This window comes from Euprymna scolopes, chromosome 26 (assembly GCF_053919585.1).
Source record: "Euprymna scolopes isolate OS-2025 chromosome 26, ASM5391958v1, whole genome shotgun sequence".
Classification (NCBI taxonomy): domain Eukaryota; kingdom Metazoa; phylum Mollusca; class Cephalopoda; order Sepiida; family Sepiolidae; genus Euprymna; species Euprymna scolopes.
The window spans coordinates 98,445,983-98,462,409 of record NC_136507.1 but is presented as its reverse complement, the minus strand read 5'-3'; positions in this window follow the sequence as shown (position 1 = coordinate 98,462,409).

Genomic DNA, 16,427 nt, shown 5'->3' with positions numbered 1-16,427 from the left:
ATAGGCACAACATCCGAGTTGAAAATTCAAATATAAGTTGTTCCAAAAGTTCGTAAACACTTTCGAAAATTTTAATTTTTATGCAATCTTTAATTCATTTCTTTTTTTGTTTTGTTTATATTGTTATAGCGGTCGTCATCTTTCTATTCAAGATGGCAATTGATAAAATTGAGCTGCAAGTTTTGATTCATTAATTCTGGAAGCGAGGTTTTCAACCAGGAAAACTGCAGAAGAGATTTGAGTTGCCAAAGATGAAGGAACAATTGCATATGCAGCGATCTCAAAGTGGTACAAATGTTTCGATTTTGGCGACATGAGTTTTGAAGATAAGCTTCGTTTTAGATGGCTGTTAAAGTTGGATGATGAAGACTTGCAAACTGGGTTTGACATTGCGCCTTCATCAAGCACTCAAGAAGTTGCTGATAAACTTGGAGTTTACAAATCGATAATTTATCAACACTTAAAACAACTTGATTTTGTTGAAAAAAGCCGCGCCAAGATCTACACGAACTCACTGAATCACTACCTAACAGACGAGTTGAAATTTGCTGTCAATTGCTCAGTAATCCATTGGACGGGCGTTTTTTTTTTATTTTTTTTATTTTTTTTTATAAAAACGAGAAAGTCATGTGCGTTTGGTGGAGCTTTGAAAATATCGGGTATTTTGAGTTGGTTCCGAATGGTCGCGATATCAGTGCCGAACTTTACTGTAAACAACAGGAGCCGGTCAACAAAAAGTTGAAGCAAAAGTACCTGGTCTGATCAACCAAAAGCCCGCTTGATGCAGCAGGACAATGCCAACCCACATACCTCCTGCAAGACCAAACACAGGTTTTAAGAGCTGGACGGTGTTGAGGTTCTGCCACATCCAGCCTACAGTTCTAACTGTGCTCCATCAGATTATGACCTTTTTCGTCCAATCCAACACTTTTTTAAGGAATGCCGATTCGACTCGTTTGATGAAGTTGAAAAAGCGTGTTAAGAATTCTTTGATTCAAAGTTGGCTGAATGGTACTTTGACTAGATCCGAAAGCTTGCAGATCGATGGCAGAAAGTCTTGGATAATGATGGTCTTTATTTTGAGGATTAATGTTTTTATATTACTTGGCAAGTAAATTTAAATGTTTTGCAAGTGCTTACGAACTTTTGGGACAACGTAATATTTGAGATTTGCTGCTGTTATTGGTGGTGGTGGTGGTGGTGGTGGTGGTGGTGGTGGTGGTGGTGCGGAGCGAATTAGGCCTATTGTAACAGAACCGTTGACGCTGGGAGCGGCAACAGCAGCAGCGTATAACATACGCAAATGACAAGGCCGGCTGCGCAATGTGACGTCACAGCAGAGACAATAAAAAGACACATATGGCGAGAACCGATAGGGAAGAGCATTGGGTGCTCATAGAAAGGTTCTAAAACGTGACAAGAGAAGTACGTGTTCAATACACGTGGGTAACGTCACAAAAAATAAAAAGCCACACTTAGACGGAGATGAAATGAACTGTTTAAATATTTACAAAAAAATACGTTGTTGGAAATACCAGATATAAAGACTTTTGTTAAAAAATAAAAAGTTCATCAAGTTTTTTTTCTTTTCTTCTGTTTCTTTGCAACGGCATCTACAGCGTGTTGGATCTGTTAAAATGTAACGACACCATTAAAAAAGGTGTACAACGTTACATTATGCACAGAGTCCACAAAAATCAATCTCTAGGATTGTCTCCTCACTGGCGCCCACTGTTCGATGTACCTGCTAGGTTAAGGTTTTTTTTTTTTTTTTTTTTTTTTTTTACCCTTTAACACAGAACAGCACGACCCAGTGATTACATACGAAGTCGGTGAAGGTTGCATGATGGTTGCACATGCGCAAAAGAGACGTTGTTATCCACCATGGTTTTGTAGTTCCAACCCTGAAACGCACTTTCGTTGCCATGCAAAGAGGCAAAGACAATTAAAGGACGACGAATTCTTCACCAAAGTTCTATTAATCGAACATCCCTGATCGATCTTGCCGTGGCAAGAATGAAAATTTGGATTTTAGAGGCGGAAAATAGTTGTTGCAGTACATAAAACATACCCGCCCCAGGACAGGTAAAATGAATTCTCCAAATTGAATAGTTTAGCACTAATTTTATGTCCCTTTACGAAAATAAAAATGTAAATACAATGATGCTAAACCTTTTGTCTAGAATCCTTATTCCAATTTGGATCAAAATTCATTGCATAATTTTGATTAAAGAAAATGCTTAAATGTAGCCTTAGGCTTAAGTAGTTTTAGGAAGAAATTGTAATTCATGGAATTTTGCTTAATTGATGTCCACTGACTATCGACCAACTTTAGTACAAATCTGAATTTTCAAATGTGAGGTTGTGCCCATATTATTGCATATTGTTAAAAATCAAAAGTGTCTGAACTTTTACGAATAGCTTCTACTAAATTTTACTCCTATATAATTAAATTAAACTAAATATATTCCACATTACAACGCTTACACCTAGCAGCCGTGTTTCAAAATGTATAATAATCATTTTTTTTTTTTTTTTACCTGCAAGTAAAGCGTATTGCCATTTGCACGTATGGGACTATGTGTCCACGAGCGGAATCTGGGGAGTTGAGACGTTTTTTACATAACATTTAAAAATTCTGCATATCAGCACAGTAAGGGAAGCAGGAAACAAGGAGGGAATTACAAAACCTAGCAGCACGAGGAAATAAACTATTAAAGTAGAAGGTTTTCTAGCATCTACGGACTTCAACAGTTCAGGGATCGGATTTTGCTATTTGTCTGGTTAGTCGGGCGGATGTACATCGAGGGGGCACAAATGATACGAGTTCATAAGAACACATTCTATTAAAGTACTTGTAAAACAGGCACAGGTTAGAGATTGGCTGATAGTGCGGGACCTTTTAGGTTTGAGATTGTTTTTAGACCGTTTCTAAGAGTGAGAGACTAGTGGTAGATGCACAAGACTGGCGAGTTATTTACTGTGTAGATATACATACAAATATATAAACATACACATATAATTTATAAATCCATAAATATACATTTAAACAAAAGGTCTGTGCGCATGCGCGTGTTTTTATTTATTTATTTTTTTTATTTACGCCCGAACAAATCTGAGGCTAAGGTGCTAAGAATATAACGATGGCAGCGACCTAGTCCACCGTAGGAGTGATCCCCAAAGTCAATTATCTGATGTCGCTTCAGTGTTTAAACAGCAGCAACTAAAAAAATATTGTCTATACCCAACGGTACCCAGCCCTCTTTACAATGAAAACAATGGACCCTGATATTCATACGAGTAAAGCTGACGCTATCACCGCCCGTAACCTCAGAGAAAGGGGTAAACCTACTGAGCAACCTGCCCGTTACTCTGGTTGACCCTTTAGTTCATTTTCTTGTCTCCTTATTATCCCTTTACTTAAAATGTTGCCAGAAAAAAAAATGACCAGTAGCAAAATAGTAAATAAAAACCGTACTACATACGTCCGTAGCGTTAATCTGCAGCAAAGTAAAATTCTATCCTAAATCTGAAAACATATCTTTATGAGTTTTTTCCCTAGAATTCATCCTATATTAAAAAAAAAAACCCGTAACAAAAGTATCATATTGCAAAAATCACGTAAATTAAGCAAGTAGTTTAATTTTTGTATAAAAAAAATCAAAGTTTATTAATATTCGATTTGTAATTGTCTTGGCCGGCATTCTAAAACAAAAATTGTGAAGAAAGTGTACGAATTCATCATTAATCGCTTAAAAATAATTTTCTTAATGAAAATAAAATAAATAAAATCACTTGATCGATTTGCGTGATTTTTGGAATACGATATTTTTGTTACGTTAGATACATACATCATACAGATTTTTATTTATTTTTGTTTATTTTTTAATAAAGAGAAAATTCTGGACAAGAACCAAAATATGGTGTGTGTGTGTGTGTGTGTGTGTGTGTGTGTGTGTATTTTTTTTTTTTTTATATTTCTATGTATATGCTTCACTCCAAAACTAATTAATCGATCATTATAAACTTTGGAACAAACTGCTAGGCTTAAGTATTGGTAAAGTGGGTGTTATAAAAAGCGAATGGAAAGGAGAGCAAATAAGGATTTCGATTTAAACTATTTTTTTTTGTTTTTTTACATGGTAGTCAGTAGTCACCACTTATTAAGGCCCGGAAGCCACTCGGGGATAAGGGTTATTGCGTGTACAGTAATCAATGGGATACTATCGTAGTAATCGATAATAATGGAGATTTGCTAAAGTGTCTTATTTAAGGGATGGGTACAAGATGTAAGAATGTGGGTCTTGATCTGTGATGTAGGTTCGTCACAATATATGGTCATTCAGCCCCAAGCGAGAGGGACCAGGTTAAGGTTGCCAACATCCTAACTCACTTTTACTTAGGGTGGCAACCTTCACGTGGTGTCTCCGGTAAATGCACGATGTATTTCTAGAAATAATTCTAACTGGAAAAATATCTGGGAAACCAATACCAAAAATAATTTTTTTTTTGATTCATATGATATGATGATGATGATGAGTGTAATGCTGTCGTCAATGCGGTCAGTTTTCTATTTAGGGACGACAAATTAAGACACGACAAATTATTCATGCTGATTATCTATTTATGTGATACTTAGGCACGACAAATTTAGGCACGGCAAATTAAAGCTCGACAAATGGCTGCTGTGCTACTATATATTTTTTTTTTCGATAGAAATTTTGGTAAACAATAAACAAGTTTTTTTTTTCAAAATTGGGGAAATATTTAAAAAAAAATACAAGTCAAACATGAAAAGAAAAAGTTCTCTTATGTGAAAAAATATTTGAAAATATTTGTTTACTTTTTGCAGAATCGTAAATTTTTGTAGTAAGCGAAACTGCCAGCTGACTTGATACTGTTTTTGTTTTTAATTAATGGTACTTGTACACTTTAATCAAGACATTAAAAACGAAAATATCGAAAAAAAAAAAAAGGTTATATTGTACGTATTCGTTATGGAACAAAGTTCTCCGAACAAAAAAATTCACTTAATTTCACCAAGTAGTTTTTATTTTACAGCGAAAAAACAATTTGTTATGATACCGAACAAAAGGTTCGATTTTTAGGAAGAAAAGCTAGTAATTAAAGATGGGGAGGGAGTGTCGGCGCTTTACATGGAGTTATCTCCCCGTGGTGTGTTCAACAAATTTCATAATGGCTGACTTCAACGCGCTCTCATAAGAACGTGTTTTTCTGTTGTAAAATAAAAACTACTCGATCAAATTAAATGAAATTTTTTTTCGGAGATCTTCAGTCCAAAACGGATATGTACAATATAACCTTTTTTCGATATTTTCATTTTTTAATGTCTTGATTAAACTGTACATGTACCGAATTAATTATTTTTGCAAGGGAGACACTACTTATCAAGGCTCGAAGGCTACTTGAGGATAAGGGTAAATGAATGTAAGGTGTTAGTTTAGTAATCGTTAATAGGTGTGAATTGGGTAAAATTTGAATTATTTAAGGGTACGGCTCGACAAAACTTTGTTTATATTGTACTTGAAGACTGCTATATTGTAATTGACCGGGAAGCAGTCCAATGGAACAGTGTGCCACATGCGGGAAGATCTAGGAAAGAAACTTTGTTCATGGAATCTTCGTTTAGATTTAAGTACAGATTGAGAATGGGGAAAATTGTTGATAGCGATTGTAGCTAGTTGAGTGTTTTTTGTGAAAATTTGGACAGGGAGAGTAACCATAGGTTGGGGCACTTGCCTATAAAATAACGATAGAATAAACCCTTCAAAATAAACTAAAGCACTAAAAATATTTATCCAGGTAGGTAGAAGAGTAACTTATCTTGCATTTAGTAATATTTATTTGTTGTATATTTGGTTTTGTTTTTGGCCATTTTTCGTTTTGCTGTTTATATTGCAAAATGATCCAAATATATATTCGCGTGGGTCGTTTCTATTATTCAAAGGGCAATTGCTCTTGACATATCAAAGGCCTTCGACAAGGTATGGCATAAGGGCCTACTTCACAAGATTTCCAGCTACGGCATAACTGGAAATGTTTTCTCAATCATTAAATCATTTCTCTCCGATAGGCTCATAAGAGTAGTGGTCGATGGACAAAAATCAGAGGCCTGCAGTATTAATGCTGGAGTTCCTCAAGGGTCAATCCTGGGCCCAACTCTCTTCCTGATCTACATCAATGATCTCCCTAAACACATACTTAAATCATTCGTTGACATCTATGCTGATGACACGACCATCTACGGCAACACATCAAAGGCTGTAAATGACAAAGTTCTCTCTGATTCTCTCTTATTCTCTCTCCTCTGATCTCGAGCGCGTGGTTCAGTGGAGGAAGACGTGGCTGGTTACCTTTAATGCATCTAAAACCAAACTCCTATCTTTACATCATTAACGCTCTGATCCCCATCTGGCATCAATTGAAATGGATGGCTCTCGTCTAGGAGAAGCCCCATGTTTTGACAAGCTTCTGGGTTTGTCCTTTACTTCTGATCTGAAATGGAACACGTACATCAAGTTGCCAAGGTCGCTGGAAAGATGGTGGGATCCTTCTACCGCTCCAGAAGATATCTCACTACTGATACAATTCTCTATCTATATAAAAGCCAAGTACGTCCAAGGATGGAATACTGCTGCCATATCTGGACAGGAGCTGCTAAAACAGCCTATCCTGCCTTTAAAGAGTGCAAAATAGACTTCGTGGCTTAGTGGGGGATGCCCTTTTCTTTTCCCTGCGACCTCTCTCCAACAGAAGAGACGTTGCGAGCCTATCCTTGTTTTATCGTTATTTCCATGGCAGGTGCTCGTCTGAACTCCAATCTCTGGTTCCCCCTCGCCAATCTTTCACGAAAAACACCCGTCTAGCTGAATCCACTGTGAGAAAATTTCCCAACTCTTTATCTGTGCCTAAATCAAAACGTAGATTCCATGAACAAAGCTTCTTTCTTATAAGTGCCTGTGGAACTCTGTTCCGTCTGCCTGCTTCCCACCTGACTACAACCTGGATGTCTTCAAGTCCAACGTAAACAAATTCCTAATGAACAGCCCCCTTAAGTAAACACTTCAATAAATCTCCACACTAACGTACTATACTTGCAATAACCCTTATCCCTGAGTGGCTTCTGGGCCTTGATAAGTGGTGACCACCGTGTAAAAAAAAAAAAAAAATAGAACGAACCGTCGTTTATTATTTTCGTGTAAGGGTTGATATGTTCGCGTGGGTCGTTTCTATTATTCAAAGGATAATGGGTTTATTCACGTTTATTGCAAATCGTTTCCTGGTTACGAACGTAATTTGCTTTGTTTTTTTTTTAGCTTTCTTTCTAGAAATTGGAATGGATCTTCGTTTTAATCTTTCATTAGTAGTCACCCCCCCCCCCCCCCCCACACACACATTTTTTTTTGAAAAGTACCGTGAGCGACAATCCAAAGAGAGAGAGAGAGAGAGAGAGAGAGAGAGAGAGGGAGAGAGAGAGAGAGAGGGGGGCGCGTCACGAATGACGTGTTTAAATAAGAAGGCTGGCATTCCTTACATAAGCATAATAAACAATACGCTAAGAACAGAGCAGTTTAACCGGTTTCTTTAAAAAAAAACAGGCAACAATATATTATCCTCATCTAAAATGAGAATATATTAACATTCATAAGAAGTTAAAGAAATATTGACATTTAGATTATACAACGATTAACCAACCTTTTTCTCAAGTGTTCGCGCGCATTTTTTTTTTTTTAACCAGTTGCCGTTTGCGGGCTTGCTATTATCGGAGCTAATCTTCGCGTTGACTCGATCAGCTGATTATAGCCCCGATTGTCTATTCTTTTTGATTTCCGTTTGAAAGTTTAAGAAATATTGACATTTAGATTATACAACGATTAACCAACCTTTTTCTCAAGTGTTCGCGCGCATTTTTTTTTTTTTTTTAACCAGTTGCCGTTTGCGGGCTTGCTATTATCGGAGCTAATCTTCGCGTTGACTCGATCAGCTGATCATAGTCCCGATTGTCTATTCTTTTGGATTTCCGTTTGAAAGTTTAAGAAATATTGACATTTATATTATACAACGAATTCCCTGAACTTTTTCTCAAGAGTTCACAAGTTAATACGCGCAATTTTAACCAGTTGTCATTTGCCGGCTCGCTATTATAGGGGCTAATCTTCACGTTGACTATAAGATCAACTAGTTATAGTCAAGATTGTCTGGCTTTTTGACTGCCGGTTTCTGCTGTCCATTTGGTTTCATCAGTAGACATGATCAAATGGACAAGAAAGCCATTCTTAACATACAGAAAACGGAGAGGAAAACAATCATTAATCAGAAGGGACCATATTTTGCTTGTCGCCTTCGCCCCGTTTGGGGAGCAAAAACCGGAAGTGGAAAAGAACTGACAATATTGACTATAATTGATCAACTTCTATAATAATTTATAACAAAACTTTGCGAAATCAATTTGATAATTTCTTCTAGCATAGAAGGGCTTTTGAAACTACGCAGGCACCGTTGAGAAGACGTTTACCTTGGTTTATAGAATCCAATGTTGTCTCCTTGCAAAACAATGTGTCTTGCGTAGCCAAATTGTTAGTGGCTGTCCGATAATGTATCTTTCATAACGAAGACAATTCATAAAGGTACGGTAAAAATCTCCAAATTGGTTTACGCGAGATTAATGCATTGCTCACTAAAAGTAGACTTTCAGATTGTCTATTTTTAATGACGAAGACAGCAGTGGCGGCTCGAACCTAAGATTAGTGGGGGTGCTGTTTTAAAGAAAATACCTATTGTTTTAATATTGTGTAAAAATAAAACAAACATAAAAAATATAATTTATACGTATGCACACGTATAAAAATACAATAACTTAAAGGAATCCTAAATAGATGTTAATATTTTAAATATTTTACTTATTACATTCATTTGAAAGTAAACTTTATTCTTCTTGTTTTAATTTGTGAGAAAAGATTGATAATTTTCTCCTTAACTTCTGAATGACTGCTGAAGAACGTTTTTTTTTTCAATTGAAAGCACTGCAAGTGCATTTAGTCTTTCGCAACCCATGGTGTTCCTTAGAAAAGTTTTTATTCTTTTCAGAGTTGAAAACAACGTTCTATCTCTTATGTAGTCATGGGAATTGTCAAGATAATTTTTATGACTTTTGTGATTTCGCTAAGAACATCGTTTAAATTGTTTTCCAAAATAAATTTCAGAAGATCCATTACTTTTCAATATTCATGGATATCTGACCTACTATAAAATATTTCTAGCTCAGTTTCAAACTTTTCTTTGTCAATCATGGGATATGCTTCAGTTGTCAAGGATATCTCTTCTGTAGGTAGTTTTTTTCTTAAAACTAGCAAAGCTTATCTTGTAAAACAATTTAGCAAGTATTAAATGTTTAGTTGAAGAATATCTGTCCGTTATATCAACAGATATATAGTCACACAGTTCTTTAGCTTCGCCCTTGAGTGTTTGTGAAGGATTTTCACAGTATTTGGTATTTCTTATCTCTAAAATAGCAGTTTTGAAATTTGTTATGTATTCATTGACTTTATATATGCTAGTTTCCCGAGAATTAATTTCAACATGAGACATAATTTTATGAAATAGCTCAAACCAAAATATGAAATTTTCATCGTTCAAATATTTCAGAATTCCTGTCGCTTCTGCAACGGTCTCATCTACATATTGACTGAATTTCAATGACAGTTTTTTATGCTTGAACATTTTCATGAACTCTATTTATGTATGTTAAAGTTCCACCTTGTGGCGGATACACGTAGAATACTTACATCTAGATGCTTCTTGAAAAATGGACAGACGTTGTGGTGATCTAGAAAAGAAAGTCGGAATAGCCAAAATGTTAGAGATAAATATTCTAGCATTTCGTGTAATGCTTGCTGCATTCCTCATTATTAAATTAAGTTGATGCACATAAGAGTGAGTGAAATGCGCATTACTGTAATCTGCTTTTATTTTTGCCTGAGCACCAGCTTTTTTTGCCTTTCATGACATTTGCATCATCAAATGTCTGAGCTATCAGTTTTTGGCGATTCCCTTGAAGGATTATATCTAATCTTTGTAGAATACCTTTTGATATCCCATCAGCGGTTTGGTTTTCTGGAATAAAGAATCCCCAAATGCGTTCAAGTATTTTTTCATCCAAGACGTACCGTAAAACAATGATCATTTGTGTATGTTCAGGCATATCTGTTGTATCATCAGCCATGACAACTACAAAGGAAGCTTTGCTAATTTCTGCCCTTATTTCATCACGGTATATTTGTAAAAGACAATCAAGTATGTCATTCTGAATAGTCTTGGAAACTCCTTTGAAGACATTACTGGTTTCTAAGTGATTCTTTAAATCTGGATCTAATTAAGATGCAAAATTTAAAAATCCTCTAAATACACCTGGATATACTGAATCATCTTTTTCATCATGTCCGTGTAAGGGAGTTTCAAAGTTCCCACAAAAGAAAATACAATCTATTATTTTAGATAAAATTTCACGGTTCTTCTTAACATTCGTGTTATGATGATTGAAAATCTGCAGGCCTCACTAAGTTTTTCTTTAATATTTATGGCCCCCAAAATTGATAGGGAAACTACATTGTCAACGTGCTTCTCATGCTTTTCAGTTCTATCTTTCATTTTGCTAATAGTTCTGAAACTATCTTGTCCATGTTACATCACCTCCTATCAACAAACAAGGAAAGCAGAACAATGCCTTTTTTAGTTCACAGCCGCAAAGCCAAACTTTTCCGTTGGTACCATTAAAGCTACGAATATACACTTTGTTGTTGCTAATGCCTGGCTGAGATATTTGAATATCAGGCGTTGAACGGCTTCTTTTCTTGATTTCAACTTTATCATGGAGAGGCAGCTGTGAAAACTCAATCTGAAGTTCATTTACCGTCGCAGAAGTTATTTCTTGGGGATGCAAGGAGACCATGGTTAAATTCTTTTTATATCAATTGTATTGGGAAAGGTAAGTACTAGGTAGTCTATTAGTAGAATATCAATTAGGGTAGAAGGAATACAATGTTTACGTGATCCTCTTGCGATTCAACTGAACCAGAAGTTCTAACTGAGTTGAATCATACTTTTATAACTTTTAGGTCACAGATTTTTATTAACGAAAAAGTTTTACTATTAAACAACGGTTTTATTTATAAAAAGCTTGTTGTTAATTAAAAATAGGCGTATAACAAAATAAGCTTGTCATTAAAATTGCTTTTTTTAATACAAATATTTTTAACTTTGCCATTATAAAAAAAGGGGTAATACGCAAAAATATTTTAATTAAAAAACACTATTTTAAATTGTGTACACTTTACAGAGTAATAAAAAAATATACAAATATATTTCTTTTAAACTTTACAGATTAAATAAAATTTTACGGGCTTTTTCCGCAGGCAAACAAACGAAAAACATTTTTTAAATACATTTTATTTATAATTTTTTAATAATTTATTTTTTCATAAAAACAAAATCTTTGAAATTTACTTGCCTGTAAACGATTGTAAAGTTAGGAGTTTATCATTTAAAAATGGTTTTATTGGATAACAGTTTAATTTAAAATTTAAAAATGTGTGTTTATAACAAAACTTTGTAAATAAAATATAGAATAAAAGTTTACATATTTGTACTATGAGCAAACAAAAAAAATATTTAAAGATACATAATTTATTTACAAATCTTTTTACAATTTTTTATATAAAAATAAAAACAAACTTTGCTATTTACTAAGCTTATTATAAAAACGGTTTTACATACTCGTCTTGTTATATATATATATATATATATATATATATATATATAATGTGTGTGTATATATGTGTGTGTATATATATGTGTGTATATATATATGTGTGTGTGTGTATATATGCATATATATATGTTTATATATATATGTGTGTATATATATATCGTGTGTGTATATAAATATGTATATATATGTGTGTGTATGTATATATATGTGTGTATATATATGTATGTGTATATATATATGTGTGTGTATATATATGTGTGTATATATATATGTGTGTGTGTGTATGTGTGTATATATATATGTGTGCGTATATATGTGTATATATATGTGTGTGTATATATATATGTGTATATATATATGTGTGTGTATATATATGTGTGTATATATATGTGTGTGTGTATATATATGTGTGTGTATATATATATGTATATATATGTATATATATATATTTATATATACATATATATATATATATATAAGGTAAAAACATTTCTAACTAAAATGTATTTTAAAAATAAAATTTTCTTCGCTTTTCTATAGAAAAAAATGTAAATATTTTTTATTCTGTAAAGCTTAACTACTACAAAATAAATAGATTTCAAACTACTTAAAAACTCAAACAAAATAAGCCATATAGGTAAAAAAAAAAAATAAAATAACATTAGTCGCGTTGGTAGCTTCAAGGCTAAAAGCCCAAACACTTTTATTAAAAAAGAAAAGTTTGGCATATTGTATATTTTTGTCTGCTTAAATAGCATTTTAAAGTGTGGGATTTTTTTTTTTTAAGGTGGAGATTTTATTTACAAGAACACGTTACACTTTTTAATAATGATAATTAAAAGAAAACATTTGTAAACAAGCCTCTTAAAAAAAAAATAAGCGAAAACGCACAAACACCGCGTTTGGAACTGCAAAAACTATATAGTTCTAAATTGGCTCATATCGACCGTCTAGATCGCTTTTCTATAGAAAAAAAATGTAAATATTTTTTAATCTGTAAAGCTTAACTACTACAAAATAAATAGATTTCAAACTACTTAAAAATACAAATAAAATAAGCCATATAAGCAAAAAAAAAAAAAATAAAATAACATTAGTCGCGTTGGTAGTTTCAAGGCTAAAAGCCCGAACACTTTTAATTAAAAAAAAAAGTTTGGCATATTGTATATTTTTGTCTGCTTAAATCGCATTTAAAAGTGTGGGAATTTTTATTAAGGTGGAGATTTTATTTACAAAAACAAGTTACACTTTTTAATAATAATAAAAAGAAAACACCTGTAAACAAGCCTCTTAAAAAAAGAAAATAAGCGAAAACGCGCAAACACCGCGTTTGGAACTGCGAAAACTACAGTTCCAAACTGGCTCATATTAGCCGTTCTAGATCGGGCATGTGCACAAGCGAACTTCACTAAGAATGTGTAACTGTGAATTTCGCAGCTCCAAGCAAAGTTTTGCTTTTATGCTTATATGAGTATGGGGACAATTATCGATATTAAACTTCAGGATTATATATATATATATATATATATATATATATATATATATATATATATATATATATATATATATATATAATATGATATATTATCACATAGAAAGAAAAATAAATAAACGTATTCTTTTTAACGTGTATCGATAATAATGAGTAGAAATGACTTGGGGGTGCTGCAGTTCCACAGCTCTAGGCACGAGCCTCCACTGGAACACAGTTCATAAAGGTACGGTAAAAATCACTAAACTGCGAGATTAATGTCTCGCTGGCTAAAAGTAGGCTTTCAGATTGTCTATCTTTCATAACGAAGGCAGTTCATAAAGGTACGAAAAAAAAAATCACCAAACTAGTTCACAGGTGGTTAATGTATTGCTGGCTATAGTAGCTACTATGATATTTTAATATTTTTTTTTACTCCACGTGATCACAAAAATGGCGCCAAGACTGTTTTTACTCAAAGACCACTTCCTTCGTTTTACATTAATCCGGGAGTAGGAGTGGGAAGAGGAAGGTGACACGTGTAAACTCAACAGTGCAATTTCTAATAAAACAAACCGCCAAACGAAAAGAAACAAAGCCCTTTTATAAACAACAATATGTATTTATTTAAGTGGCTTACACCGTCGGGTGTAGGTTGTCAGAAGTTTAAACTGCGGAGAAATAAGTTAACGTAGTTATGCAACAACACAATAATAGCGAAAATCGGAAAACAAAAAATCGATTTAAATAATAGTATCTACTGCTTTTTTGTGCCAATTTCAACTAAAACCAATGATATCTATTTAATTGGCATGTCAGAAGTACTTAAATATTATCGCATTATTAAAAAAAAAATGAGTAGCCATATTTCTTTGGGAATACATGACATAATAACATGGGAAGTTACTCAGTTATGCTAAAAAGGAAAAATTGGCAATAGTTATATGCTATTTACCTCCCTTTGGAACCCTCCGTTTTTTTTTTTTGTTTTTTTTTCAGCCAAACATGTTATTTTCGCTAATTTTCATCGAAAAATGTTTTTCTTTATTAATTTTTTTATCTACCTTATCGTTTTTCGTAATTTTGGGATATATTCATTACTGTAACATGACAATTAAGGAGAGACCATTTGCTTGCCTTAAAATTCAATATTAAAAATTCCGAATTTCTCTAGTTGCACCAAAGTAACAAAATTGGATGGCTGCGGAAAGTCATTTTGAAAGAATAAATCGTCAAGTGAAGATAGCTTTGATCGGTGTCTACGTGACAAAGGCAGAAGAGAGGACTTTTTTTAAACGTTGGTTCCTAGAAGTTCTCTGGCACTGCTGTGTAAATCCCAAAGGGTCCTTTAATGTTCCAGTCGAAATTAAACAGATCTGAAATCTAATTAGTCCTCGTGTGACCAAACTACCTCACAGGGGCTGCTCTCCATGAGAAGAAAGAGACTGCTACATTATTGCTTTGTGAGACTTGAAGCTAAAATTGTAAATAATAAATATTTCATTCAAAAGTTTGTTGAAAACACGAAACAAAACCTTTCACTACTGTTTCTATCTTGAGTGTTATTTTCACAACGTTTTGGCCGATGTAACCTCCGATCTTCTTCAGGCGTATCTTGTGGAACTCAGGATTTTTTTCTAAATGGCTTGGGAATCTTTCTGTCAAACTTAGGAATCTGCACGGAAATTCGAATGGAATCTTTTATTTAATCCACGGGGTTAGCATGCTCTCGTTCTGTCAGCCAAGTCCTAAGTGATTCGCAATTGTATTGTTAAGCGTTGCACGCACTAAGGCTGGTACCTTCAACTTACAGAAGAGTGTAAGTTACAAGTGAATTTTTACCAAATACTTTATCCACTATGTCACGGAACGAGAGCTTGCTACTCTCTTCCTGTGGATTAGATAAAGTGTTTAATTGAAAATTCCGTGCAGATCTCCGAGATGAGAACAGTAGTCCGAACAATCCAAATAATACGCACTATTAATCATCATCTCAAAAATTCAGAAACATAAAAACTTTCACATTTCTTTATATAAACATTAATAATTTTGTAAATTTGGATAAATGTATTCATTTTTTATACAAAGCGTGAGGACATGAAAACTCAATTCGTCTAAGCAATAGTCTATGCACGTGCGAGCGTATCTCTTTTCTTTACTTTTAAAACATTTTTATAACTTAGAATTTGGAAACGTTTTTATATTTAAATTAAGACATTGAATTTAAAGACAATTAGAAAAAAATATATATATACAGATGAGAGTTCCTAAAGAAAAGGACGAGAGGTGGAATCTCTAGCTAGAGAAGTCACCTCTCGTCCTTCTCTCTAGGAACACTTCTGCCTCAGCGGTATATCTTTTTTTCTAGCTAGCTAAGATATATTAGTTTCATTGCAGTTATCTCCCTTGAACATTAATAAGCATAATATTTTAAGAAAGGTTTTTGTAATTTCTTTTTGTGTTGTTTAATTAAATCACTTTAATTAATTATTATTAACAGCGACAAGAATATTTTACACAAATACATAGGAAAAATAAGACAATAAGATTACAAATTAATAAAACCAAACATTAATTGTTTATATACTGCTTAAAAAATATTTATGCAAATTCAAAAAATGGCGGGAAAATTATGATTCGCAAGGAGAACATCAGAAATGAAGCCAGGGAATTAAATTATAATCACGTGATCTTGCAATTCGCAATGGATAATGTTTTGAAGAAAAAAAAAAAAAAAAAAAAAAAAGAAAAAACACGAATTTGTGAAGCTGACAATGGAATTTATTTATTTTTCATAAATATACTGTTCTTTATTTTTGTTCTTTTTTTTATAAATTTTTTTATTTTTTGCAAACGAATATCCGCTGTGTTCTTCATATTATGTTAAAGTTCCATTAAGCTACCATCAAAACTAAAGAATTTGGTCAAATCAAAAATCTCTCAGTGAGTTCCCAGTGACTTTTTTTTGTCTAGGCTATATATACTAACTGATTTTGCCTGCTCGCTATCGCATCGCAAATTTCGTTTCTTTAATACGTGAAAAATTAATTAAGAATAATAAACATTTAATTCATAAAATTGTTGTAGACCCCCTCCCCCCAAAAAAATCTTCCCCATTTATTTATACTTTTAAGTGTTGAGACATTATGTTGAACAAAGATGGCGGTA